This window comes from Montipora foliosa, chromosome 10, assembly GCF_036669935.1.
Source record: "Montipora foliosa isolate CH-2021 chromosome 10, ASM3666993v2, whole genome shotgun sequence".
NCBI lineage: Eukaryota > Metazoa > Cnidaria > Anthozoa > Scleractinia > Acroporidae > Montipora > Montipora foliosa.
The window spans coordinates 38,386,803-38,413,959 of record NC_090878.1 but is presented as its reverse complement, the minus strand read 5'-3'; the positions used below and the strand labels follow the sequence as shown (position 1 = coordinate 38,413,959).

General features: G+C 39.2%; 1 protein-coding gene and 1 long non-coding RNA gene across 4 annotated transcripts in view; both read right to left on the bottom strand.

The window, feature by feature from the left end:
- LOC137974030 (TNF receptor-associated factor 2-like) overlaps positions 1-12,208 on the bottom strand; it is a 53,962-nt gene extending 41,754 nt beyond the window's left edge. Inside the window, exon 1 of one of the 2 annotated variants that reach the window (XM_068820954.1) lies at positions 11,052-12,208. The gene's annotated coding sequence lies outside the window, so the exon portion shown is untranslated. Of the gene's footprint in view, positions 1-7,351; positions 8,486-11,051 lie in introns of those variants that run through there. The other variant, XM_068820953.1, reaches the window with a different exon arrangement.
- A 3,174-nt stretch (positions 12,209-15,382) lies between these two features.
- Positions 15,383-27,157, bottom strand: part of LOC137974032 (uncharacterized) — a 53,803-nt gene continuing 42,028 nt past the window's right edge. The window contains exons 3-4 of one of the 2 annotated variants that reach the window (XR_011117374.1): positions 18,893-18,944; positions 15,383-18,161 (exon numbers count right to left, since the gene is read on the bottom strand). This is a non-coding gene — a long non-coding RNA (uncharacterized lncRNA). The remainder of the gene's footprint in view (positions 18,162-18,892; positions 18,945-27,157) is intronic. The other variant, XR_011117375.1, reaches the window with a different exon arrangement.

Genomic DNA, 27,157 nt, shown 5'->3' with positions numbered 1-27,157 from the left:
TTCTTGACAAAGGAGCGACGTTCCAAGAACGTTCTTGACAAAGGAGCGACGTTCCAAGAACGTTGTTGGCAATTCCAGTCACGCTAGCACAACCAAAACAATGTTTTGTTTGCGCCAAGTTTGCTCAAAATAAGGGCAAGACGCTTTGTTCTTTGCTTGTATTCACACAACTATTTGGAACAAGAAATAAAGAACGCAGTATTTTCGCTACGCGCCTGCTATCTGTTAATTTTAACGATTATCTTTTTGGCTATTTCAGCCATTCATGATCATGATGATATAGTGATTTGTAGTACAATTTCGTCCTGTTATACCATAAATATTTTAGGCGCGATTCTTACATAGGGATAACCTCAAGACTTCCTTTTCAAATTTATGTTTATGGATTTCAATGATCCTGTAATGTTTTGTTACGCTTTGTTACACATCCAGCTGCTTGCCTTCGGACATGTAACTAGAGACAACGCGTCACCCCATAGGCAGCCCAAGTTCGCGTCACTAGAGAGCGTGTAATAATTGATTACTAGTGGGAATATTACCTTTGAGTGCAAGCGGTGTTGCGTTACAGGCGGCCGTTGAGAATTTAAACGCGTTGTAAGACTTTGTATGGGAAATAAAATACCGTCGATTATGAAGCCTAAAAAACGCTCAATTTAACGTTCATTCAATAAAAGGGATGAAAATGACCCACCTCTGGTGTATTCTTGTGCCTTTTGGAGCTTATTTTACCGTTTCGGGAATTCCGTGTTTTCAATGTTCTAAGACGCGTTTAAATTCTCAACGGCCGCCTGTAACGCAACACCGCTTGCACTCAAAGGTAATATTCCCACAAGTAATCAATTATTACACGCTCTCTAGTGACGCGAACTTGGGCTGCCTATGGTCACCCACGACATGATCCCTCAAAATTTCATGAAAATTATCTGACTGGTGGCTTACATCATACTTAAAAAAAAATGAGGAAAAACAAACATTTTATAAAAGCTAACCATTCTTGAACAAGTCCTTAGGCTTAAATAGTGTATATCAGTGCTACAAACCCACAAATGGTCAACTTTGCGTGCATTAGAACGTTTTGCTCCGTTGATTTTGTCTTGGGTGACGCGCTGTCTCTAGTCGCATCTGCCTAAATCAACCTTTTAAATGCTTTGTCCATGTTTTGAATGTATCACGTCATAAGAAGTAAACAAAAGAATAACAAACTTTGCGTGCATTAGAACGTTTTGCTCCGTTGATTTTGGCTTGGGTGACGTGTTGTCTCTAGTCGCTTCTCAGAATCCTGAGACGCGTTGTAATAGCTTCGTTTCGACGATACACAAAAAAGGTCGCGACCAACAGGTGTTCAAAACCAAGTAGCAATAACCGAATGCGCATAACTTACTCTTTTCTGACAAAGAGTTGTCAGAGTACCAGTGTTTTTACAGCTTTCCGCTACAAATGCTAATGATTCCTTAGGCAATTTTTTGTACACCATTAGAAAGTGGATCTGCCCCAAAGAATAACAAGCAGCTCCTCTGTGAAGGACGTCTGAACTGGAAAGAATGTCTAGAAGCTCTAGAAGCTCTAAAAGAGTTGGTGTGAATTTTATGAACCTTTCTGGAACGCCATAAGAAAAATGCAGCAAAGAAATGAGACTCTGTTACCTACTTTAAAATTATCTCCCCTATCAGGCTGATAATCTTGACTCGCTGCATTCTTATGTGTATAACGCAAGTAATGTTTTTAGTAAGTAGACTACCGGTAAATGTTATTGTGTTGTATAAATAGCGCGTTTTGAGCACATGCGTACTTGGAAGGGATACTAAATTTTCAAAAGAAAACAAAGGCAAACAGGTGTCCTTTTCAAGAGACATTCAGTTGGAACACGTTTTTATCAGTTGCAAACCAATGACCTTCGAATTCGTGCAGTGATCTCTTAGCTCCAGCAAGGGGCGATAGGATTGTTTACAAGGTATTGCACTAAGTTTTCATGCTGCACAGAACCGAACAATGGCTTTGCTGGTGGACAGAAGAAGCCACAAGGAAATGAAGATATGGAAGACTGTAGAAAAAAAAAAGTTCTATTTTTTGACGTTTTCTTTGACTTTTATTCAACCCACATCTATCAATTTCCAAGCGTCACCATAGGGAGCCCACACAAACAGTGTGTCTGTTTGTATGTTCGAGATATAAAGAAATGTATGGTAAATATTGAAGAGTCCTAATATAGTAAACTTACATCGAGAAATGACTATGTTAAAGCTCAAAATAACCTCAGTTGTTGTGTATTGTCATTTCTGCGGCTGAAAATTGTGAATTTGAGCGATTTGGTGGGTTTTCCCTTGACTGTTACTACACGTCCTTAGGACGTTATCCTAACGTCCTTAGGACGTTATCCTAAGGACGTGTAGTAACAGTCAAGGGAAAACCCACCAAATCGCTCAAATTCACAATTTTCAGCCGCAGAAATGACAATACACAACAACTGAGGTTATTTTGAGCTTTAACATAGTCATTTCTCGATGTAAGTTTACTATATTAGGACTCTTCAATATTTTCCATACATTTCTTTATATCTCGAACATACAAACAGACACACTGTTTGTGTGGGCTCCCTATGGCGTCACGTGTATGACTTGTGCATGGTTTTTGCGGGATTAGCGATTAAACCAGTTAATCTTGTGAGATAAACGTGTCAAATAAACGTTTTAGAATCTTATTTGATCGAGTCTGTCAGTCTGTGTTCTGTATGGGTGGATCAGCGTACGTGTTCTTATCGGCCGCTGTTGTTAATTTCACTTGGTGGCAACTTGGTGGCAAAATGGTATTAAATTCACAGTTGGATTTGTTATTGTTACACCATTCACTTTTAGAGACGTAACCGATTCCTTTCCAGATTTTCTCGAAGTAAGTTCATTGATAATCTGCCAGGTCTTTCTGCAATTGACTTTGTATTCGTTAAAATTACGTCGGTTAGTGACGACATTGGTGGGCAGCGCGTAATTTCAGTCAAAGCATGTTTGAAAGTTCTTAAAAAATTTTAGATTTCCTTGAAAATTAAGATGTAGGCCACCCCTGTTCAGTCCCTTTTCTGTGATATTTTGATGCTGGATAAGTTTCCTACCATTCTGCCGGCAGTAGCTCTTCAGATGTTTATTCGTTGTTTTCACAACGAGATTTGAGATTTCTAAGAAAACTAGCCACTTCTAAGAAAACTAGCCTCTGGGACTGAGATTTTGTCTAAAGTTGGATTGGGAAACGGGATTGCGACCCCCTCCCCACCCCCCTTTCGTGACCCCCGTACAACACAATTGTAGTACAAGACGCCTAGGAGCGTTTCCGTGGGATAAACAAACAAATCCAGTTATAGCAAACCACCATGCTTAGTCAGAGCGAAGAAACTACGGGTAAAATTTGGAAAGTGGCGAAAGTTTACTCTACAGATAACCCTGTAACTTTCAGTAGCTGCTACTTGTTGTAGTAAGGAGAAATAAAGGTTATCTATTAATTGATACAAGTAAATTTGCCAACAGAAACATTCAGCACAGCAGCGACTTCATTTATTTTCAACCACTTCATATATTTGCTTTGTTTTGTGTACAAACCGAATTAGAATTAATTAAGCTTACTCACAGACCCAAAGTGGTTTCCTTCCATTTACGTATTTACAGTATTTGCAAGACAGTGAATTAAGTTTTCACGATCAACTTCAATATCTGCTTATCACAGCTGCATTCTTTGTGCTTTCAAAATTAATTTTTTTAACCAGGAACATATTTTTTCAAGTGTTCTTATGCACTGCTGCAAAAACACTCTCACAGACCGCTGTTTTGTTGAAACAAAACATAATTAAACCTTCTTTTTGATCCTTAACTGATAAATTCTAACAATTCTTAAAGGTCGACTGTAACTTATTGATCGATACTAGTAATTGGCCAAATGTTTCCAATAATTGACCTTCCATTCCTTTCTAATTCTTGACTGAGGCAAGATACAAAGCAATAACTTAAGGTCCCACCTATGATAACAACGTAAGCGCGCTTTCTATAACTTCAACATTAACTGGGCCTATCCAATAGAAATTTAAATCAATGCAATTGAGAATTTCCATGAACACTGAAACGTTTAACAATAGAACGTTTCACTGTCACAGTCATGCAACAGTAAAATAAATTCGAATTCGTTAAATGAAAAAGGCCAAAAACTTGGAATATTGTGGAAAAAAAAATTATAAACCACCTCTCCAATTCTCAGGTCTGCGGTACATCGTTTCCAAGTTATTTGTCGAAGCGTTTCACGCAACTTATAGAGTTTTCTAGGGAGACGCCACGTTGGCGGTGGCCATTAATGGGCGAAAACATCTGAAGTTCATTTCGCGATGAAAGTGCTTACCGTTTCGCTCATGAGATAAAATACATTTGAATGAATGCATCTCCCGATGAGCCTGAAAGCCTCAAACTGTTGAGATTCATAGGTATTTTTTTGCAACCAAATAGCTTTGGATCAAGGTATCGCGAAAGGTGACAATTCGGAAATTCAAAACGCTGTATTTCGAAACGAATGACACCACGGAACGGGAAACTTGGAAAAAGATTTATTTCTTGGTCATTCATCTTCAACCTCTTGTAGATAAAAATTCAGAAGAACTAGCGATTTTGATTTTAGAATTTGATCACGGTAGTGGCTCAGTTGGTTAAGCATCGGGCTGTCATGCGGTAGGTCGTGAGTTCGACTCCGGCCGGACCAACACTCAAGGTCTTAAAATAACTTAGGAAAAAATGCTGCCTCTTCTCGGATGAGGACTGTAAACCGGAAGTCCCGTCTCATTGCACTTGTTGGAAATTAAATAGCATGGGACGTTAAAGAACCCACTCGCTATTCGATGAGAGTAGGGGACGTAGTCCCTGGTGTTGTGGTCTGACCTATCTGGACGTGGGCATCTTTCACTTCCTAAAATAATTGTAAACTGCGTCACAAGCAGTCTGGCTAACGTCCCCCACAAAGCATTGTAAATTAGTCCTGAAAAGCCCGGTGGGGAGAGACTAATAGATTCACTTCACTTCACTTCATGGTCCATAAAAGGGAAGCGTACTATGTGTGATGAACCGTAAACCTTGCTTGTAACCCTTGTGGATTATATCGATCAGCTCCAACTGGACACTAAAAATATTGGCTGTATTTGAACTCGATTGTTCATTGTCAGGGGTGAACGTCTCGGCTACTCGATCCATGTTACAAAGTTTACTGAGAAGCTTAAAGTCCCGAGTTAACTTTTATATTAGATTACACAATATTTGTTCCCCTCGGCACATTTGTACCTGGGATTCATCGAAATTAATTTCGACTCTTTCTAAAGATTAAATGTGAAATCACTACCGTCAAGATCGCGCCCTGCAAGTTCCATCTACATCTGTTCCATCAAATTAATGCCTCGTCTACTCCATGAATGAGCCCAAAAATCGCGCAAAATGTTATAAATTCAATGCAAAAACCAGTTTCGAAACAAAACCCATCTTGATTACGCAATAACATCTCAGTCCGAGTACAAACAGCGGGTCAGGTCTTGCAAAATCTTTTCATGTCGCTTTCGGCCGGATAGGGAATTAAACTGAAAATAGTGCAATTTACGACTACGAAGAAGAAAAACAAAAACAAAGAAAAGAAAAGAACCTCAAGTTAACAACACAGGTGCCGCCACCCATCCAAGTAGCAACCCCAGCCAACCGGGCTTAATTTCAGTGTGAAGCACTAGCACGTGGCTAATTGCCATATCTGACTACGATGAAGAAAAAGACACGCGACTGGTTTTATACCGTTGGGCTGCCTGTTACCCAGGCATCCCACGAAATAAGAAACAATGTATGGTATTTCATATTTAAGTGACGGAAAGTTAGTCTTTGTTGTTGTATTGCAACACAAGTGATGTTTTTCAATGTAATCTTCCAAGGATTGTTTTTGCAATTAGAAAATATATTTACTTTCATTTTCTCAGAGCAAAAATCTGGGGGGGGGATGCCACTAAAATGCTGAAATGTTGCTTAATGCTTTTGCCTCACTAAAATGCTCAAAAAAATGCCAGCATAATGTACAAAAGCTTGTCAGTTATTGCTATCATGCTTCGTAGGGGGAAGGGGGGAAATGTTCCTGTGAGGCACGATTACTCTATGAAGTGAACCGAATAGCACTGGGAACTAGCGGCATCATCTTCTTTTTAATCAGCTTCAAAATGCATCATCGATCATCGCCAGCCGTCTAATTTCGACAAAAAAACACCCACCCGGTGTGGCCAACACATCACGCACGCGTACAACCATTTTACCCGGTCAATGACCAGCCATGGACAGCTGTTTCGGTCTTGCTGGGCCTCATCAGCATGGTGTAGCGAAGATACCAAGCGAGTGTTTTTAGCACCCCTTTAAGTGGCAGCTTGTCTAATTTTTTTCTAGCAGTTACACGGGATTAATCGTAGAATACTCGGCGCGGGCAGAGCCATAATGAATCTATTGTTCTCGTTGTCCCACAGTCGAAGAATGACAAAAACCTGCACACAGCTTTCGTCGTGAGCATTGCGTTGACCGATACTCGGTGAAGTATTGGCGAATTGTCGGCGTGGTATCGGTGAAATATCGGCCTACATAAATCTTGACCGATACATCGACCGCCTATTTTTCGACTGTCGACCGATACAGCACCGGTCGAAACATAATCCATCTTGAACTTTTTGCTCTGTTACGCACATATTACCGATAATACATACAGCAATTTCATATCCTTACGATGTGACCATTCCACATTTCACCGTTTTTCAAGGGGTATTACTCCGAGGAAATTAGAAATAAGTATCGCAGAATGAATATGGTCTTTATAGGCGTTCTTTGTGATGTCAATGAGCACCTCGGCCTGACCACGTGTTTCCAAATAGTCAATCAGCTTGGCTATTATCTTTAGTTTTTTGTTGACCTTCTTTGCCTTTTTGCTCACCATCAACTTTCAGATACCGTTTAGGACATTAAGTGTATAAAGGAAATACAGTATACCATTTAAAATGTCCTTAAATTTCTCAACTTCTTATCGGCTTATGTAACGCCACTGTTGCCGGGTGATCAATAACTATTGCAATCTGTATAAATCCTGAGATATATCAGCCATCCATTCTTATGGGCAGATACTTCTGATCTCTTCGAATATTTCTTTCAGTCAAAGCTAGAATTAAAGCAAATTTTTAACTTATTCATTGGTAAACTTGTAGTTACAAAACTACAATGAAAATTGTTTCTGTCCTAAGCTGTTACTCCACATTTGAATTATGGACTCGTGTTTTATTATGTTTTAGTTAGTTAATTCCAAATTGTGGAATTTACTTTGCACTTACTTATATTGTGGATTTCGGTCGAAGAGATCAGATCACGAGGCCATCTCTCTTGGAAAGAACCTTTGTATTTCTCATGCTTGAATTTGAAATGCAGTTTTTAGGAAATGAGGTCATCGGAAAGTCATCATTTGAAAAATATGTGGACGGCTTAGATGACATTGACCGACGTTTTGGTAACCCGAGCAGAAGTCACCTTCAAAGTAACGTCAGTAGATTTGTGTATTTTGTGACTTCGTTGAGCAATCCTAAATATTCCTTCTCGGGACTACACTCCCTTCACTTCATTATGATAGCACTCCTGGGTCGCTATAAAGGGTTTATCCAAGCCCTTATTTAGCTCTGAAGGATGATGTTAAGGCGTCTTTAAAACAAGTTGAGCCAAACTCGTCGTCTGCTAAGTAGTGACCCTTTGGACTAAAGAGAAACGACGAAAATTCTCTGTCCTGTTTTTCGATCATTACTGTCTTCCCCACAAAAGGGTGCGCCAGTTATTTTTGCGGTTTTCCAATCGCTTTTGGAGTACCTTGAAAAAAAAAGCAATCTTGCTTGGTGAACCTACTGCGAAGAGCAGTAAATGCGTGAAAAGCACTCAACTTGACAAAGATAACTTGGAAATAAGTTCCAAAAATTTGGCAAGCGCTGCAATAAAATGATCCGATCGATGATCTTCAGTAATCATCACACAAGAAGTGCAGCCAAGAATAGAAATGAAGCCTGCAATGATCAACGGCCTGCAACAATGTTATCGTAGACATTCCCAGCGAGCGCCTTCCTTTTCGACGCCCTCATTCTGTCGTAATCCACAACGCAATGCAAACTTGTCACTGGAATGAAGTTCCGATTGTAATGCTATTGAGTTGCAGTCTGCAAAATATCCGCTAAATGGAAGCTTTACTTCATCAAAAGTGATGTTGAGTTCTGTAAAAGATCTTTTGTCTGATTAGTCCATGTAAAAATTGAAGTGATCTTATTTACACAGTCACTCAACCAATCAATCACGCAATGAAGTGTGAGAGGAAAACGCGCAACAACCACTTCTTTTTAACCGCTTTTATATCCCCTTCCCAGGACATCAGAAGATATTCAACGAGAACTAAAGTGCGATTCTTGTTGGTAAAATATGTTTTCTAAATATAATCAAGCAACAGTGCGCAGATTTTCATATGGCTGACCTCTTATCGCCCAATATGCTAATATGACGAGAGGTCACGTAGCAGATAAACGAACCCATTGGTCCAAGACTGGCATTTGAAATTCGGGGGAATCCCCTTAAGTTTTTAAAATGACTATACAAGTAGTATTGTTCGAAAAAGGGCGGCTGTAGTCGGCGGCTAGAGAGTTTTGTGGGTTTTACATGTTGGCACGCAGTTATCAGGACGTGACCATGTCCTAAACCTGCAGCTCAATTGTGGGGTAATATATACTACTCTCAGTTGAGGTGGACGCTTCCAAACCGGCGGCATTTGGGTTTTTTAACGCGAATTTGAGTCAAATATTATATGGTTCCTTTTAAATTCGTAGAGCAACCTTGGTCTGCCTTTCGAAAATATCTAGATCGGATAACTTGACTGGATCACTAGATCGGATCATGAACAAGGTTCGCGTGCAAAAATTATGTCCGTTCACTAGAGATAGCCGGTACTGTAACGAACTGGGCTAAACTAATAAACAAGACTGAGTTTTAGCTATTTCGTTTTCGCGTGTTAACTTTTATACTAGATGTGGTTTGGATTAGGTTTTGCACAGAGGTACAAGGTGAATACATTCAGACTTGGGTTTCCCAACGAGTTATTGTCACCTTAGGGCAAACTGCAACGCCCTACTCATTGCAAAGAATGAAAACCTTTTACTGTAGCCTGCTTGCAGGCGGTAATTTGTATTTCGGTCGCCATGTTGGACGGGTGGTTGGTTGTTGCAAATTAACGATCAGAGCAAAGGTTATTCAAGGTTGCGTCGATCATCGTTGGATCAAAGACTAAAAACTACCAAATCGTGAAATAGCGGTACCAGTAGATGTTGACAACAGCAGTAGATGTTGACAACAAATAATTGACGCCTTTAATATTCTCTGGCTCTTTATTTGATAGCCATACGATTTATCTGAGAAGTGCTGATCGTCTGGTAATTTAGTCTTCTCCTACAATTTATCATGACTTCTAGTTATATATTCTTCCAGAAGAGGTAACCTGGTTTACCCTTATCCATGTGAGGTGGCTCGCACGAGCCTTTGATTGAAATTCATTAAAATCGCCCTTGTAACATCATTTCGGTTGATGGATGCACTGACCGGGTTAGCCTGCAAACGCAGATAATATAAATAGTGTCAAATCCCACAAGCTTTTAGGTGGGACACTGGATTCGGAAATGAGCTATGAATGTCATGTTGATGAGCTCTCAAAGAAGCTTTCAAAGCGCCTCGGATTCCTTAAACAGGCACAACGAGAGATGTTTTTAAATAGCGTAGTTAAGCCCATTATGATGTATAGCAGTATGATATGGGATAACTGTAGTAATAGTTTCAAGCAGTTAATTTTAATATTACAGAAGAGGGCTGCCAGAATTATTCTAAATGCAGACAGAGACACACCTTCAGTTTCTCTTTTTAATAGACTGAACTGGTTGCCCCTCTATAAAGAAAGTGCTATAAAGCGTAACTACATACTATGCTAATCCGAAACAGCGATTGTCACAACAGAGTCACGCGCCATAGTAACCTTAACCTTGTTACCCCAAATACAAACGAGAAACGGAAGGGGTGTAGTACGAACGTCCAAGCAATGGAACACTCTTAACATTAATCTTAGAAGTCAAGAATCTGTAGCATGTTTTAAGAGAATATTTTACTCTCAATTTTTAAGTGAGCAGAAGGCCACCATGCTTCTATAATTTTTAAAATTCTCATTTTTTTTATATTTGATAGTGATATGTGTATATATTGTATATTGTAATTTTTCTTGTTAATAATTTTACATCGTTTTACCTTATCAAATGGAAGGAGGGCGCAGCATCAGTAGTATTAATTAACTTTATGTAGGGCCACAAATTTATCAGCAGCCTTTAGCTTACTGTCATGTGTTACCCTATTCAAATAAAGTCTATTGATTGATTGATTGATTGATTGATTGATTGATTGATTGATTGATTGATTGACGATGGCCGGAAATACGTCTGCGTTCACCGGCCATTTATCAATACGAATGTCATGCATGTACAGTACAAGGAAGTCGTTGTAGTTCATGACGTAAGACTAATTTGTAACAAGATGGCGAGCGTCAGTCTCCGAACAGAATTTACGGAAAGTGTAGTAACTCTTCATATCCTTATCGGTGAGCACGATAGCATCGACTGTGCTTGATGAATGCCGGTAACACACTGTTTGGAAAACCACGTCACAAAAGAACAACAGAATGAAACGCGTCGGACATTTCCTACGAGCGTTTCACTTTCGTCGGACCCGATATTAACAAAGATATATGCCAGAATTCAAGCGACTTGGCGAGTTTAGTTTTTTTAAATCTTATTATGGTTTTGTTTTGCTTACCATAAACTCTCAGATACTGTTAAATATAAAGGTGAAAATAAAAAATGACGATGTAGAAGAAAATTCAAGTTATCCTTAGGTTCCACTGACTATTCAGTGTTGCTAATTTAATAGTTAGTTTTATAGAAATCCAAGACACCGAATTTATTTCACACTTACTTATATTTATGATCTTCGGCCGAAGAGATGACGAGGCTATCTCTGCTGAAGAGAAAAGACCGGTTTTTTTGTTTAAGCGTAATTTTGCACGTGATCATGCGAAAGCTGACGTCAAGCTAGTAATGCCACGGTGTCAATGATCATTGGACGGGAGTAATGTATTAAAGATTACTTATTTTGTTGTGAGGAATATCTCGACGATATTTTCAGTCAAATTTTTTTCTTCTGGTATCTTCTTTTGCTTTCAAGAGCAGTAAATCTCACGAATTCAAAACAGTATCGATCGAGATTATAATCTTGATGCTTTTCTCCATAATGTTTCTTCCTGCGGAAAAGGAAAATAAATCCTGTTTCGATCCTGTGCAACTACGAGAATGACTGTCTGTCCCGGCAACACAAACGGTGAAGGTTTGAGACAACAAAAGGTTTTGTGAGATTTTCAAGGTTTTCTAATGAGTCTTAAGAGGACCTTGAATGTTGCAAAGATCTTGAATGGTGTGCATGCATAATGCAAAATGCAGAAAGTATGACGTTCAGAAGAGCTTGAAATGAGTATTAACGCTGCAATAAAACGGCCTTCAATAAACACTACAAACGCAGTGCTGACCCAAATATTAAAATAAATCTTGCAATGTTCGACGGCTTGTTGCATTCAAAGATGCCCTTCAACCATTCTCGCCTCTTTATCACCCATTCGTGAAAATTTCCAACGAGCCCCTTTCGTTTTCAACAAGCTCATTCTGCTCTAATATGCAATACGCAAGGCAAAATTGTCTCTCGGGAACGGAGTCCGAACGGAGTCCCTGATTGTGATATTACTGCGTTGCACTTTGCACACACCTGCAATGTTCGACGACCCGTTGTTGTCGAAGCCCCTGAACAATTCTGTCCTCGCTTTTAAGACTCAATTCGTGAAAGTTTTCAGCGACCACTTCAGTTTGTTTTCAACAAGTTCATTCTGCTGAAATATCCGTTATTCAAGACGAATCTGTCTGTTAGGAACGGAGTCCTGATTGTGATATTACTGTGTTGCGGTTTATACAGTTTTATAATCTAATCCAACCGCTTGAAGAAAGCTTTGTCGAGACATAATCCTAGCGAGAAGGGAACTTTGAATAGCGAATTGTCCGCTGGAGCCGGGGCTGGAGCAAGGAGACGGCATTGTTATCTTCAAAGTTCTATCAAAGACTTTATGTCTGATTGGTCTATGTAAAAATAAAGGCGATTTGATTGGTTAGCGCTCATGTCATGTTTTGCGAGGTCAGTCAATCAAGCCACGAACTGCTTCAGAAAGCGCACAACAACCACTTCATGTTAAACAACTAAGGTCCAAAGTCTCTGTAATGGCGTGTTTACTCAGCCGTGTCGAGCAAAACTATTCTTTAGCTAAAAATTTTGATAAAATGTCAGACCATGAAAGCAGCAGCTGCGTGAAAAGAGGGGGTTTTGTGCCCCAGGACTTTTGCTACAACCTTGGACAAAACTCTTGGGAAAAATTCAAGCTTAAGCATCATTTGACATGCACTCACAAAGTATACACGTACGGCGCTACACGTTTTTTTTGACAAAGTTGTGATTTGGGATCATTGCTGACTTCTGGGGACAGCAATCGAAAACGAGTATAACGAGCACGTCAAAAACATCGAGGACGATATCGTTAAAATCCAGTACAACGAGCACGTCAAAAATGACGTGCACGTTATCGTTAAAATCGAGGACAACGAGCACGTCAAAAATGACGTGCACGTTATCGTTAAAATCGAGTACAACGAGCACGTTAAAATAAACGTCCTCGTTCCATCGATTCAATCGTACAACAAGCTGGTTGTCACGATCTTTCGAAACATCGCGCTCGTTGTCAACAACGCACTCGTTTTCATCGTTTCTTAACGATATACGATAGTGTTGATCGTGATGATCATCAGATCGTGTCGGAGATCGTGTCGATCGTCAGATCGTGTTGGAGATCGTGTCGATCGAAGATCGTAGTATCCTCGAAAACATCAATTGATTGGTATTTATTATTTTCTGATTTATTTCCTACAATTGTGGCTAGGAGGCCCTAAACGCATCAAATGCTTAGACTTAAGGGCGGTCTCATTGCCCCACTACTCACTTTCTTCAGAAAAGGCAGAAGAGAGTTCATTTGCACCCGCTGCGCATTTGAAGGCAATTCATAGTTTTACGACAAAGTTATGCTGCTCTCTATCCCCCAACTTATCTACTTCGTTTCGGCAAGGAAAGAAACTCAACAAACAGTACTAGAGTGTGTACGGACTGCGTACGCGGCATAAAGAGTTCATTGCGTTTATTTACGGTCAATTAACGTAACGAATGAATCGAAAACACCTTCTTTATTACTTGTTTGGTGACAATTCAGCTGTAAAAAAGTCTCAGATTGTAGCATGCAGTATGTATGTGTATTCATAAGCAAAACTAATGAAAGGGATGAGGGACGAAAGTTACAGGTAAGAATAGACCCTTATCCAAAATGGCGGCAACGGATTTGAACGAGTTAAAATTTACCAAATCGAAACAGCAACTTTACATTAGGAACCCTGGAAAGTTTCAGCGTATTAGGTGTTATATCAGCTGAAAAGTTGAAAAAATGAAAAACTTACAGATGTTTGTATGACTAGGGCAATAGGCATCCAAACATCTGCACATTTGTAATGTTTTAAATTACATTTTCTCAGTTGTTATTACTTTTGATGTGCCGAAACTTTGCAGGGTTACTAAAGTAAAGGTGCTCTTTTATCAGTTTTTAATTTTAACTTGATTGAATTTACCGTCGCCCCAAAAGAAAAGATGAAAAAAATCACAACCGTTTCTTCCTTATTTGAAACTGCAATTACATTTAGAAAAAGTCAAATATTAGGACCCAAGATTTACCTGCAAACCTATCTAGCCCCCCTCTTCCCCTCCCAACTCCCCCTCCTGTGTATCGACACCATGAATTCAGAATGACGAGAAGTACGAAAATATTTTATACAATAATGCAAGAAAAAAGATTGTGACATCACGGTGCTGCTACCGACAGTTGTAAAGCAGTTAACGACAAAAAGGAAACTACGTATAATTTAAAATTACCCCCCGGTAACTACACGCCTTTTCTAGAAGAACGTCTAATTTTCCGGCTGAGGCTGAAAGTTATGTTTCACCTGTCTTATTTTAGCCTAAAAGGTCTTATCAGTAAAGTGGTGTGGTTTTATAAGTTCGAGTACAAACTTTTCATGCAATAAAAAAGCCACATTGCTAACGTTAAAAGAAATTTCTTTACGTATTTGGGTCATTATATATTCCTTTTGGACTACAGTTTTACATTACTTTAACCTTTGTTTGTGCTAGTCTCAAAAGCAAGAAGAAAATGGTCAAAATAAAGGCGCTGTAAACTGACACTCGGCATTAGCATGTTCTTGGAATTAGTGTTCTCACAAATTCGATCAACATCAGCCTCAACTTTTATAGACCGAATTCGTGAATGGCGGCCAAAAAACATTCTTTATTTAAGTGCTAATTAGACTCACACGCCTCGTTTGAATGGATCAAATACAAAAGAAATGTTGTTTGAGAGCGAGGCTGGTGATTCTAATTGGCACCTGACGTTTTTTGTTTCTCAACAATAAGAATTAAGAAGATGTAGCAACGTTTAGTCTTTGTTGTCTAATGCCAAGGCCAAACCCTATTCCAATCTACATTAAACTGGGGGGTTGTTATAATATTGTGAAAGAACTTGAAGAAAATTGTTAAAAACATCGTTCTCAAGTGTATTAAGGCTTGACCAGCCTAACTATTATGCATATTTTTATTTGAAGGGAAAGCATTTGTCCAGGGCCTATGAAACTTGGCAGGCAGTTAGTTATCGGTATTGTTATAACTTTTCCAAATTTTCCGCACCAAACGTTTGTCACGTGACCAAGATATCGACTTATAACAGTGATATTTTTTACTCAAAAATGGGGAACATTCAACTACATTATATCAATATTGTTTCTTGATTATTCGATGACCCCTTCTAAGGGCTTTGTCATGCCGCATTTTAATCATGTCCAGATGTTAAGAGCAATGAGGAATTGACGAAAATAGGTCACGTGACATGATAAACATCCAAATATCTTAAAAGGTTAATACGGAGTACCACATTAAAAGGCGGCATTCGGTAGGCACAGTTGTGCTAAACGTGTTAATGCCAAACGTTTTCAAAATTTTGAATTATAAATGTTCCCCATTTTTGAGTAAAGGATAAAGACGTTATAAGTTGTTTTAGGGTCACGTGACCAAAATGCGATGCAAAATATATTGGCAAATTAATAACAACACCGATAAGAAAAACTTTCTGTTAAGTTTCATGGACATTGGACAAATGCTTCCCTTCAAATAAAAATATGCATAATAATTAGATTGGTCAAGCCTTAATACACTTGAGTTCTCTCCTCTCCAATCTCGCCACATATGCTTATTGAGAAATTATTGCAAATCGTAGTGCCTTACGCCCTTTCTCATTTTTGCTTTGTATTTCAATCTGGCCCAAGCTGATTCAACTTCCTGTGTATGCACGCCAGTGATCAGTCCAAAAAATTAGCGTCATGCACCACAACCCGGTGGGTTTGAACGTTTGGTGCATGGGTTCCGGTTTTTTTCCCGGCAAAGATGTACTCCTCTATTACAATAGACCTTTTTTGTCGCTAATTTGATCTGCGAGAAATTTATGGGATGCTCAGGGGGCAACCTTATTTAATCCTCCCACTGGGGTATCGGGATTTAATTGCAACTTATTAATTTTAAAAAATACATTTATAAAAAATTACGGAATGGAAAATTATAGTAATACTAAAATATCTATAATTAAATTAAAATTATATTAATTCTCCTTAAAATATTCTTCGTAACTACTTTAAACCTAGAAAAAGAGTCAATGCACCTAACGCTCTCTAAATTAGTATGCATTTGTCCCGAGAATCCCATGATAGCTATCTAAGTGAATGGATTTGAAAATGACAGCCATATCAGTAAGCCCTTTTTAAGGCCCTGTTTACAAGCAGGTAGGGTAACCCTACCCTCACTCCCTGTAAACAGGGCCTAAGGCTTAAGCCCTGCTTACAAGGAGGGAGGTTACCCCTACTGCTCGGGTTACCGGAGTAGAAGGGCCAAAGATAGCCCGGGTTTACTTGCAAAATTTGACAGGTAAGGTTATCCTATCACCGCGACAACTATCCGCAGCCCATGATGACCTTTTGTTGTCAGCACATAGAGGGTCTGGAAACCAGCAAAAAATTGTCCCAGGTAGTCGAGTTGTCCCTAGCAGAGCGTTTACAAGACTGTTATGTTTACCCAGGCGCAAGGGTAACCCTTGTGCTCATATAGGGTTAGCCTAGCACCAGGGTAACCCTATCTGCCTTGTAAACACATTGCTCAAAAAAAGAATAAATGTGTGAGTGCTAGGGTTACCCTGGCACTGGGGTAACCCTCTCTCCTTGTAAACAGGGCCTAAGGCGAGTACCCTATTAAATACACCTCACCATTATTCTACATAATAAATGCAAGGTCTCAGTGTTTACATTCCGGCGTGAACCTGTCAGTAAATAGAACTAATGTTTTACACAGAACAATAATTTAATCTAATCTTTGGCTAATTTTTTTTCCAAATTTGTTCTTTGACTGTCACTGATAAACCAGAAGTTCGCACCAAGGTATTTAACGAAACGTTAAGGGCGCGTTCGGGAGGAAGAACACGCATCGGTTATACTGAAAAAAATTGCGCTGTGTAATCAGGAAGAGACCATTCTTTATTGTGTACATTAAAATCCGTTTTAACCTAGGTTAAATTTGGTGATCCTCATTTTACCTAGGTTGAATACGCACTCAGATGGATTGAAGAAACTTTTTGTAGCCTAAATGAAGCCTAGAGAAAAATTAGGGTCAGGTTAGGATTAGTTTTGGTTATTAAACATTAATATCAATTGATCAATTACAGAAATGTAAATAATAAAAAGAACTGTGTTAGTGATGAGCGTGTTCGTCGTTGTAGTGTAGTGATGAAGACACAGTAACACAGTAACACGGTACCACAATTCTAGAGGGTGCGAGTTCGAGTACCGGTAAGTGCATAGTATAGTTCTTTGTTCCCTTTCTATATTGTAATCTTGAGACTGAATGAATATAGAAACCGATAAGATGATACCAAACAATTAAGATGTGTTGAGATGCATAACACAGAGCTTGAGGACGGAAGGTATGGGTGTTTTCAATCCTTCTTATTTTAGGGCATGTTTACAAGCAGTTGGGGTAGGGTTACCCTAGCAGGCGAGTCAAAGATACATTACTTGCAAAAAATTTCGGACGTTAAAATTTCGGACAAAAATAGTGTCCGAAAATAAAACCGTCCGAAATTTTGTCTCCGCAAAAGGCCTAAAGTGGCGAGGTCAATTATGTACAGTACAGTGTACACACAATTTTGCCAAACTTGATTGGATACCACAAATAATATATGAAATCTTAATACCCACTCTCTTATCATGTTCAGTATGTTACTCCCCAAACAAGGCTCTTGTACACTTCGCCGCTTTCTAGATAAATTTAACCTAATGGACCTTTGTCAAGTGTGACTTGTAAATCCGAGAGGGCCAATGGTCAAGGTTTCCCAGTCTAACATATGCCATATAGAAGCACTGTATTGAAAAAGAAACTGATTTTACTGCCAGGTGCTTGCATCACCGGCGGCTGCAGCAGAAATAGCTTCAGTCACTGCAGCAGAAGCAGAAACAGTAACAGACACAGTGAATCCAGCAACATCAGCAGGGGAAGCAGCAGTTGGGTACACAGCACCCGGAACTGACAACAACATTCTTTCATTTCCTCCGGTATTGAATTACTTCTTTATTTTAGATGGTCACAAATTATTTCATACAAGAGTAAATAGGATTACATGTAGTTTACCCCAAACGTTTTGCTTTTCTTGGTCTTAAACAAAGTGGAGAACAAAAGTATTGCCGTCAATCCCACCATATGTTGAGTAATAGCTGGGCTGACTTTTCTTCCAGACACAACAACAACGCCACATCTCCGTGAAGCTCATCAAACCATCTGGAAGTATGGTAATACTGACGGTCGCTGAAACAAGATACATTGGGGTGAGTTAGTGAGCAGAGTAAATGACCAAGGCCCCTTTAACACCTGCACAAAATGGCACTCTCATAGAATCTGTGTCACGATAACATTAATGCTACTTTAAAGGGGGTTTTTGCATGTTACCTAAAAAAAATCAACAAAACGTGAAGGGAACACTTAACCTTTTCTATCCTTGCAAAGTGTGAAAACTTCTGAAGTCTAAAGTTTCCTCTATCCAACACTGACGCCTCAATTCAATTCAATTCAATTTATTTCCTCTTGATATAGTTACTTAGTTTAATTACATACATTTGTAGTTGCTGACGATGTTACTATTGTATTAAGTAAAAGAGCTTGAGCATGGTGGCCAAATAAACCATTCGGTTTTCTAGTTGGCCCCCTCGTATAATGAGCTTCGCTTCGTGCAGTATTGAAGATTTCTCGTTCATTGTACGGTAAGCGCATGCGTGTATTTGAAAACAGTCTCTAACCCGTAAATACTGCACATGATGAATATCCGGGCGTTACACGTCACTCGCCTCAGACTTCTCATAATCGCGCATGGTCCAAAATAAAGGCCGGTACAAACCAGGCGATTAGTCCATGCGACATGTCACTGGGACAAGTCCCACTGTGTGAAGTAGCCATTTCTACCACGAAATATAGCCGCAGGGATTTGCTTCCCGCTACTAGTCCCACGAATTCAAACTGGCTTGAATTTTTGGGACACGTACCTGCGGCTTGTTCCTCAAAACGCCTCGTGTAAACTGCTCGTTGGACAAGTCCCTGCGACCAAATTACAATAATTAGGCAACTTCGGAAAATACCGTTATATTCTTTGTTTGTTTCCCCAAATTTTGCATAAGCATTGTTTCCAGTTTCCCTTGGGACTTACAATGGTCCCAAGAGAAAACAAAAACAATGCTTATGCAAAATTTGGGGGACAAACAAAGAGTATTATGGTATTTTCCGAAGTGACCTATAAACCAATCACAGATCGGTATCACACCTTACGAACTATGTTTCAAGATGGTGGATCACGAGGAAGACGATCAAACCAGTTTTGAAATCGGTCAGTGTAAAATGCAGACTGCAGACCGGGGGTAAAATGCAGACTAAGGTTATAACGTAACTGTTGAAAAAGCCCAGACCCATTAGAAATGCTAACAATTAAGCCTAAATATTGTTTTAGGCCTAATTAGGCCTAAGGTTAGCATTTCTAAGGGGTTTGGGCTTTTTCAACAGTTACGTTATAACCTCAGTCTGCATTTTACCCCTGGTCTGCAGTCTGCAGTCTGCATTTTACAGTACACTGACCGGTTTTGAAATAATGTACATGAATTCTGGGAATCTTCGTATAATTTTTGCCCCCTTTTGTTTCTGTATTGGCTACATCTCATCGGTAACAAAATGCTTCTACTTATTTTCCGCATATATCCGGACTGGATCGGAAAAAATTCAAACACTGAATAATGTCGTATTTTTTTACTGAAGTGAATTATTGCAATGGTACATCGCTAGTTTTTGCTACTTTCCTGTGCAATAGCCCTTTTCACGGTTAGTTTTTCTCATTTACATTACAATGTAATCTAACGTGGGTGCGAGGCAATTTCGGGTTAAAACTACAAAATAGCCCGGTTAGGGTTAGGGTTAGGGTTAATGCAAATGACAAAAACCAACCGTGAAAAGGGCTATTGGATTCCGCGTGTAAACACTACAAGGAAGTAGTTCCTGCGACCAGTCCTCTCATATAACTAGGGACCAGTTGCAAGGACTAGTTGCAGGGACTAGTCCCCTCGTGTTTGCAGACCTTTAATAATTCTTGACACTGTTGCCCTGTACCCGGTGACACATAAAGATTTATTTGTACTAAAATAATTTTTGGGGTTCCTAAACGTTAATCCTGCGGGATGATTGCAGCTTCAAATAATGGGAATTTTCAGAGCTACATAAGAATAATTTTTCATTTCCTTTGCAGAGCATACTAACATCTCACGAAAGAGACACTGGTGTGTTTAGATGCTCGTATACAGTGGAGAGAACATCTCCGTTGTAGTCCCAACCAGCCCAATATTCAAAGATATTGCTGGAGATGATAAGCAAATCCTCCTGAGGCTGGAGAGAGAGTAAAGAGAAATGTGGCAAGAATGGAGGCTAACGAGACACGCTATACACGCTTTTAAGTTGTTTTTGGAATTGAAAATACCTGAGCTTTAACAAAAGTTATCATTTGGCATCAAACATAAAGCTGCTAGTATGAGGTGTTGGGCGTTATGCGCACTATGCTGGCTTCACGGTATTCTTTTATTGCACTCACGTGATAAGAACGCCGTGTTGGAGCCAAAAAAAAAAGCAAAATGTAGCTTAATAGAGTGAAAGTCCCAAGGGAATTTTGCGTTTTTGTTATTTCCACCAACATGGCCACCTTGACGTCGGGTGCAATCAAAGAATCAGTGGGGAGTTTAAGCAAAGACGACGGCTACGGCTACGGCAACGCCACGAAGCAAGAATATGATTGGTTAAAAAAGGAAAAATACTCGTGCTACACGTGCAACACGAATTTCCGTGCATTTCTTTGCCGTACTCCACAAAACAACAACGTGAAATCACCAAATTTTAGGTTTTGATGACAACGCGAGCATATAACAATGAAACAGTTATTTTCTGTTTTGACTTTTAAACCGTTCGTACCCATTCAGTTACAGGGTAGTTCGCCTGTATTGTACAAGGTGAACAAGACGGAATAATCGCGAAATACTTGCGATAGCGCCAAGTTATATTTTGGACTGACGTTTTCGTTGCCGTAGCCGTCGTCTTTGCTTAAACTCCCTAGTAAATCAATGCCACAGCGACCTGTTTAGGCGAATTTCGCAGTTAGACATACATACTGCAAAAACAAAAACTGTTTCGATCCGCATGAAAGCGAAACATTGCTCGCTCCCCGAGAAAACAAATACAGTGATCCAATAAGGGTTTAAAATGAAATACACTCGGATTTTTTAGATGTATAAATGAACCTTTTTAATTTAATAGACCGAATACATAAATGGCGGCCAAAACGTATTTGGTATTTGTTTATTTGGTCCATTCAAACGAGGCGTGTGAGTCTAATTAGCACATAAAGAAAAGAATGGTTTTGAATTTTGGCTGCCATTCACGCATTCGTTCCATAAACGTTGAGGCTGAGATTGATCAAAATTGTAAGAACACTAATTCCAAGAACATACTAAGGATGAGTATCAGTTTAGAACGCCTTTATTTTGCCCATTTCCGTTTTGCTTTTGTGACTAGCACGAGGTAAAAGTAATGTAAAACTGTAGTCCAAAAAGACAATATATTGACCGAAATACGTAAAGAAATTTCTTTTAAAGTTAGCAATGTGGCTTTCTCATGATTGCATGAAAAGTTTGTACTCGAACTTATAAAATCACACAACTTTACTGATAACAAGTCTTAGGCTAAAATCACAAACGTGAAACATAACTTTCAGCCTCAGCGGGATAATTAGACGTTCTTCTACAAAAAGCGTGTAGTTACCGGAGGGTAATTTTAAATGATACGTAGTTTGCTTTTTGTCGCCAACTGCTTTACAACCGTCGGTAGCAGCACCGTGATTTCACGATCTTTTTTTTTGCATTATTGTATTATATTATTGTACTCTGAATTCATGGTGTCGATACACAGGAGGGGGAGTTGGGAGGGGAAGAGGGGGGCTAGATAGGTTTGCAGGTAAATCTTGGGTCCTAATATTTGACTTTTTCTAGTTGTAGTTGCAGTTTCAAATAAGGAAGAAACGGTTGTGATTTTTTTTCATCTTTTTTTTGGCGCCGGAAAATTTAATTAAGCATATATCCCAGCCTTCCTATAAATCATATTTTTCCTATTTATTTTATAGGATCCTATAATGAGCCAAAAACTCCTATATTTCCTATAAATACAGTTTAAGGAAAATGAAGTGTTAAATGTTTTTCATTCAAAATGTGTCATCTCTTGATATATATCGTAATATGTTAACTCTTTAAGCCCCAATATCCACTTAGAAATTCTCATACTGATCTTCATACATCTCCTTAAAGAATTAGTTGGGAGAGTTTGATAACAGATGAAAGCATTTTCCCTTTAGTGATCATTTTACAAACTCTCGTAAGCATTGATGTTGGTCACTATTGGGAGTTAAACTTCTCATAAGTGGCTGACCTTTTTTGGAGGTTGTAAGGGGTGGTCATGTGACTGTTGACAGTCACTGTTTACTTTTGTTTGTAAATTGTCTTATCACTGAACGCATTGCAAACTAGTGTCTTAGTCTTCGAAATGATGCAAGACTCAATGAATTGTGTTTCAACCTAAGAATTTTATCTGTGAGTGGCTGACAATCCTCCTATAGAACTCCTACATTTTGTTGTAAAATCCTATAAATCTCCTATATTCCTGCTAGTTTCCTCCTATTTTTCCTATAATTTTATTTGGAAAATGGCTGGGATGTATGATTAAGTTAAAGTTAAAAAATGATAAAAGAGCACCTTTACTTTAGTAACCCTGCAAAGTTTCGGCACATCAGGCGTAATAACAGCTGAGAAAATGTAATTTGAAACATTACAAATGTGCAGATGTTTGGGATGCTTATTGCCCTAGTCATACAAACATCTGTAAGTTTTTCATTTTTTCAACTTTTCAGCTAATATAACACCTAATACGCTGAAACTTTCCAGAGCTACTAATGTAAAGTTGCTCTTTCTATTTCTGGTATCCATTTTTCATTCATTTTAATTTTAACTCGTTCAAATCCGTTGCCGCCATTTTGGAGAAGGGTCTGTTACATCCCTTTCATTAGTTTTGCTTACGGATACACATACATACTGCATGCTACAATCTGAGACTTTTTTACAGCTGAATTGTCACCAAACAAGTAATAAAGAAGGTGTTTTCAGATTCATTCGTTACGTTAATTGACCGTAAATAAACGCAATGAACCCTTTATGCCGCGTACGCCGTCCGTATACACTCCAGTACTGTTTGTTGAGTTTCTTTCCTTGCCCAAACGAAGTTGGGGGATAGAGAGCAGCATAACTTTGTCGTAAAACTATGAATTGCCTTCAAATGCGCAGCGGGTGCAAATGAACTCTCTTCTGCCTTTTCTGAAGAAAGTGAGTAGTGGGGCAATGAGACCGCCCTTAAGTCTAAGCATTTGATGCGTTTAGGGCCTCCTAGCCACAATTGTAGGAAATAAATCAGAAAATAATAAATACCAATCAATTGATGTTTTCGAGGATACTACGATCTTCGATCGACACGATCTCCAACACGATCTGACGATCGACACGATCTCCGACACGATCTGATGATCATCACGATCAACACTATCGTATATCGTTAAGAAACGATGAAAACGAGTGCGTTGTTGACAACGAGCGCGATGTTTCGAAAGATCGTGACAACCAGCTTGTTGTACGATTGAATCGATGGAACGAGGACGTTTATTTTAACGTGCTCGTTGTACTCGATTTTAACGATAACGTGCACGTCATTTTTGACGTGCTCGTTGTCCTCGATTTTAACGATAACGTGCACGTCATTTTTGACGTGCTCGTTGTACTGGATTTTAACGATATCGTCCTCGATGTTTTTGACGTGCTCGTTATACTCGTTTTCGATTGCTGTCCCCAGAAGTCAGCAATGATCCGTGATTTGCCCCGTTTATGGTTAAAGGAACACTAATCGGACCGTCATTGTCAAGGAATTTACGGAAAATCTAAGGGATTGAACATTACGAACACTTGTGAATCAAGGTTACCGTAAACACGAATTTTCGTATTGAATTTTCGTATTGTAAAGAGGACAGTGTCGAGCGTTTCCCGCGTTGATCTAAACGAACCAACGAAAGATTTACAGCTGTTACAGCGTGTATTTCAATTTTAGAGAGATAAGGATGTATTTTGACAAGTTAATTGCCTCAGTTCATTGCTTTTGAACGTACCGTGCGCCATGTGTTTTTAGGAGATAAGAATATGACATGTACTTATCATATGCGAATAATAGATATCTTATACCGGCTTTAAATGCCAAAACAGGAAAGAGTTGTTGTTAGTTGGAATGTATGTTCGGTGTGAGCGAACGTTGACCATTGTTGGGAATAAAAGAAGGATATACAGTCCAAGATACGAGTGTTTAATTTTGAGTGTGGATTTTCCCGAACAGGTACTTCCACAATAAACCGCAAACGATATCACTAAATGTTAAGAGGGAATCCCGAACCATCGAGTTGGACTTCGAGTTCGAGTTCGAGTTGGACTTCGAGTTGGACTTCGAGTTGGACTTCGAGTTGGACTTCGAGTTGCACTTCGAGTTAATAATTAAAACGCAAGTATATAATTGATATTATTTCATGAATCACACATTTTCTTTTGTTATTCAACATCCTTTATTTAACTTACATACTTCATGAATATTTAATTGAATTGAATTGCATTGTAAATGAGGGATTTATCTGTATAAATCCCTCGTTTCAGGGATTTATACAAATAAATCCCGTTCTCCGTTTCTCACCTAAGTGTGACGGTACTAATTAGCCGGCGTTTTCCCCTTGAACAAAGGATCGCTATATAAAGATCCTTCATGAATAATTTCATGAAATAAGTCAGATAAATACCGAGAACGTACTAGTGCAACCCCCTCCCTATAGACAACCCTAACTAAAAATCTAAACCTACCGCAGCCGCAGAACATTTCCTGTCATCTCTTAACAACACACCGCTAACGACATGCAATTAATACCCATCGAAAAATTCTCTTCCATCCGAGACTTTATCCGTAAGGCCACAGAAGTAATATTTTGTAATCCAAAAAGGCAGAACAATTGATCCCGATGGTCTGAACATCCACGAAGAATCAAACTCTTCCGTTCTATGCTATGTGATTATTTTTTAATATAAGCTTATCTACACTGTGTTTCACTGTGTTTCCGGAACATATTACGAAAATATGCTACATATGCTTGAAATATGCTTATTGTACCTGAAGAAGCCTGGTTTGGCCAGCCGAAATATCGATATACCTTCAAAAAATTCAACCCACCTTTTGTCGCTTTTTGCTTTTATATTCCCCATTTTATATATGAAGCCGATTACATCACTATTGTTTTAACATATACCAGCAGCATCATCGTTCCGGCCCGGGGGGGGGGGACTCCCATATGGAACAGACGGGCATGCTCGTCGGAAATTTTGAATTCAACCCCTAAAGGAGACCATCTGGGCGTGGCTCAAGCTTTTTGTGAACCCTGAAGGAGACAAATTTTGACCCCTAAAAACAAGTTGAAAAAAAAATTTGAATTTCTGTTTTGTTGAATTCTGTGTTTATTTGCGGAACCCGAAACGAGACCTTAAAATATTCGCGATTTGCCCGGAACACCCTAAGCGAGACCAAAATCCAAAATTTACACCCCTAAGCGAGACGACGAGCATCCCCGTCTGTTTCATATGGGAGTCCCCCCCCCCCCCCCCCGGGCGTTCCGGTTGCTCACTCTAATTTCTGACCGTTTTGCCTACCCGTCAAGATTCAAGATGCAGGTCTGTGCTGTGCAACTCGGACTTACGCATAAGCAATTAAGCCACTTCCTTCAGTCTCTTCTAGATTACCCTTTTGATCCATGATGAAAAGGAGACTTACGTTGTATAGCCACACGCCTCCTCTGGCGACGAAGTTATCTCTATTGTTACTGTTGTTTCCTCGCTGAAAACGGGCATGTTTCAGGGTTAATTTGCATTCGAAAATAAAGTCTTCATAAACTAAATTCAACCTACCGTTCCATTGCCAATTCCACGATGGCCAGCAACAAGACCAACCAGGCTGATGACGAGACCTCGTATCATACCACATGGGGACCTCGTATCAAACCCCCTTATGCCTTGAAAACACGTGTAACACAAGACGACCACTTGGACATCGTCACAGTCACGCATCACGCATCCTCGATTTACGAGGCCTAGGACCGTACTGAAGACCTCGGGCACCTAAGCCTCAAAATATTTCCTTACAATGCTAGGCCAAAGTTGAGATGCAAGGTATCTTTATGTGCCACTAGCACTTTCTTAACAGAAATGGACACTGCTTTGATTCAAATCCTTTCTCTTCATGAGAGATCGTTGGTTAGCATCATGGATCATGGTTACCATTTACATTTCAAGGAAAAATATTCCTTGTCATACTATCGTTGGTTTGTGCCCTCCCATAAGCACAAGCGGGACCTACCCTACCCTACCCCTCTATTTCTTTTTGGGGGGAGGGGAGTTTATTTTTATAGTCAACTTTAACTCGAACTCCAACTCGAAGCGCAACTCGGAGTCCAACTCGAAGTCCAACTCGAAGTCCAACTCGAAGTCCAACTCGAAGTCTAACTCGAACTCGAACTCGAATCCAAACTCGATGGTTCGGGATTCCCTTAAACCCATTGGAGCATCTTCAAATATCTGATGAGGTGCGATATTGCAGAATATCATAATATCAATCTTTGCTATCATTTTTGATATATCAAAAACTCTCTCATACAGTTCTTGCAGTTTTTAGTGATAATCTCATGATTTATCATTTTTGATGTGTCTATGATATTTTGATTTTCCCACTGAGAAACTAGCATGGTATGATGGCATGATAATATCAAAATAGCGACATCTCAAATGTTTAGATGTGACTAAGTGTTGAAGAGCTTGATATTTTGATATATCATGATAATGTCACAATATCATGATAATATGAAAATATCGATATAAATATCATAATCTCAAATGTTTGCTAGGATCTGACTTTTTAGGGCCAAGTCGCACACTAGTGTCCAGGGGTTTGATAATTTGATATATCATGATAATGTCACAATATCATGATAATATCAAAATATCGATATCAGCATGATACGAATAAAGAACGAGGCAGCACACAATTGTGATTATTATGGTTTTGATTCTTAAATCTCAAAATATCACCGTGAGATGGCATACTAAAGTGGA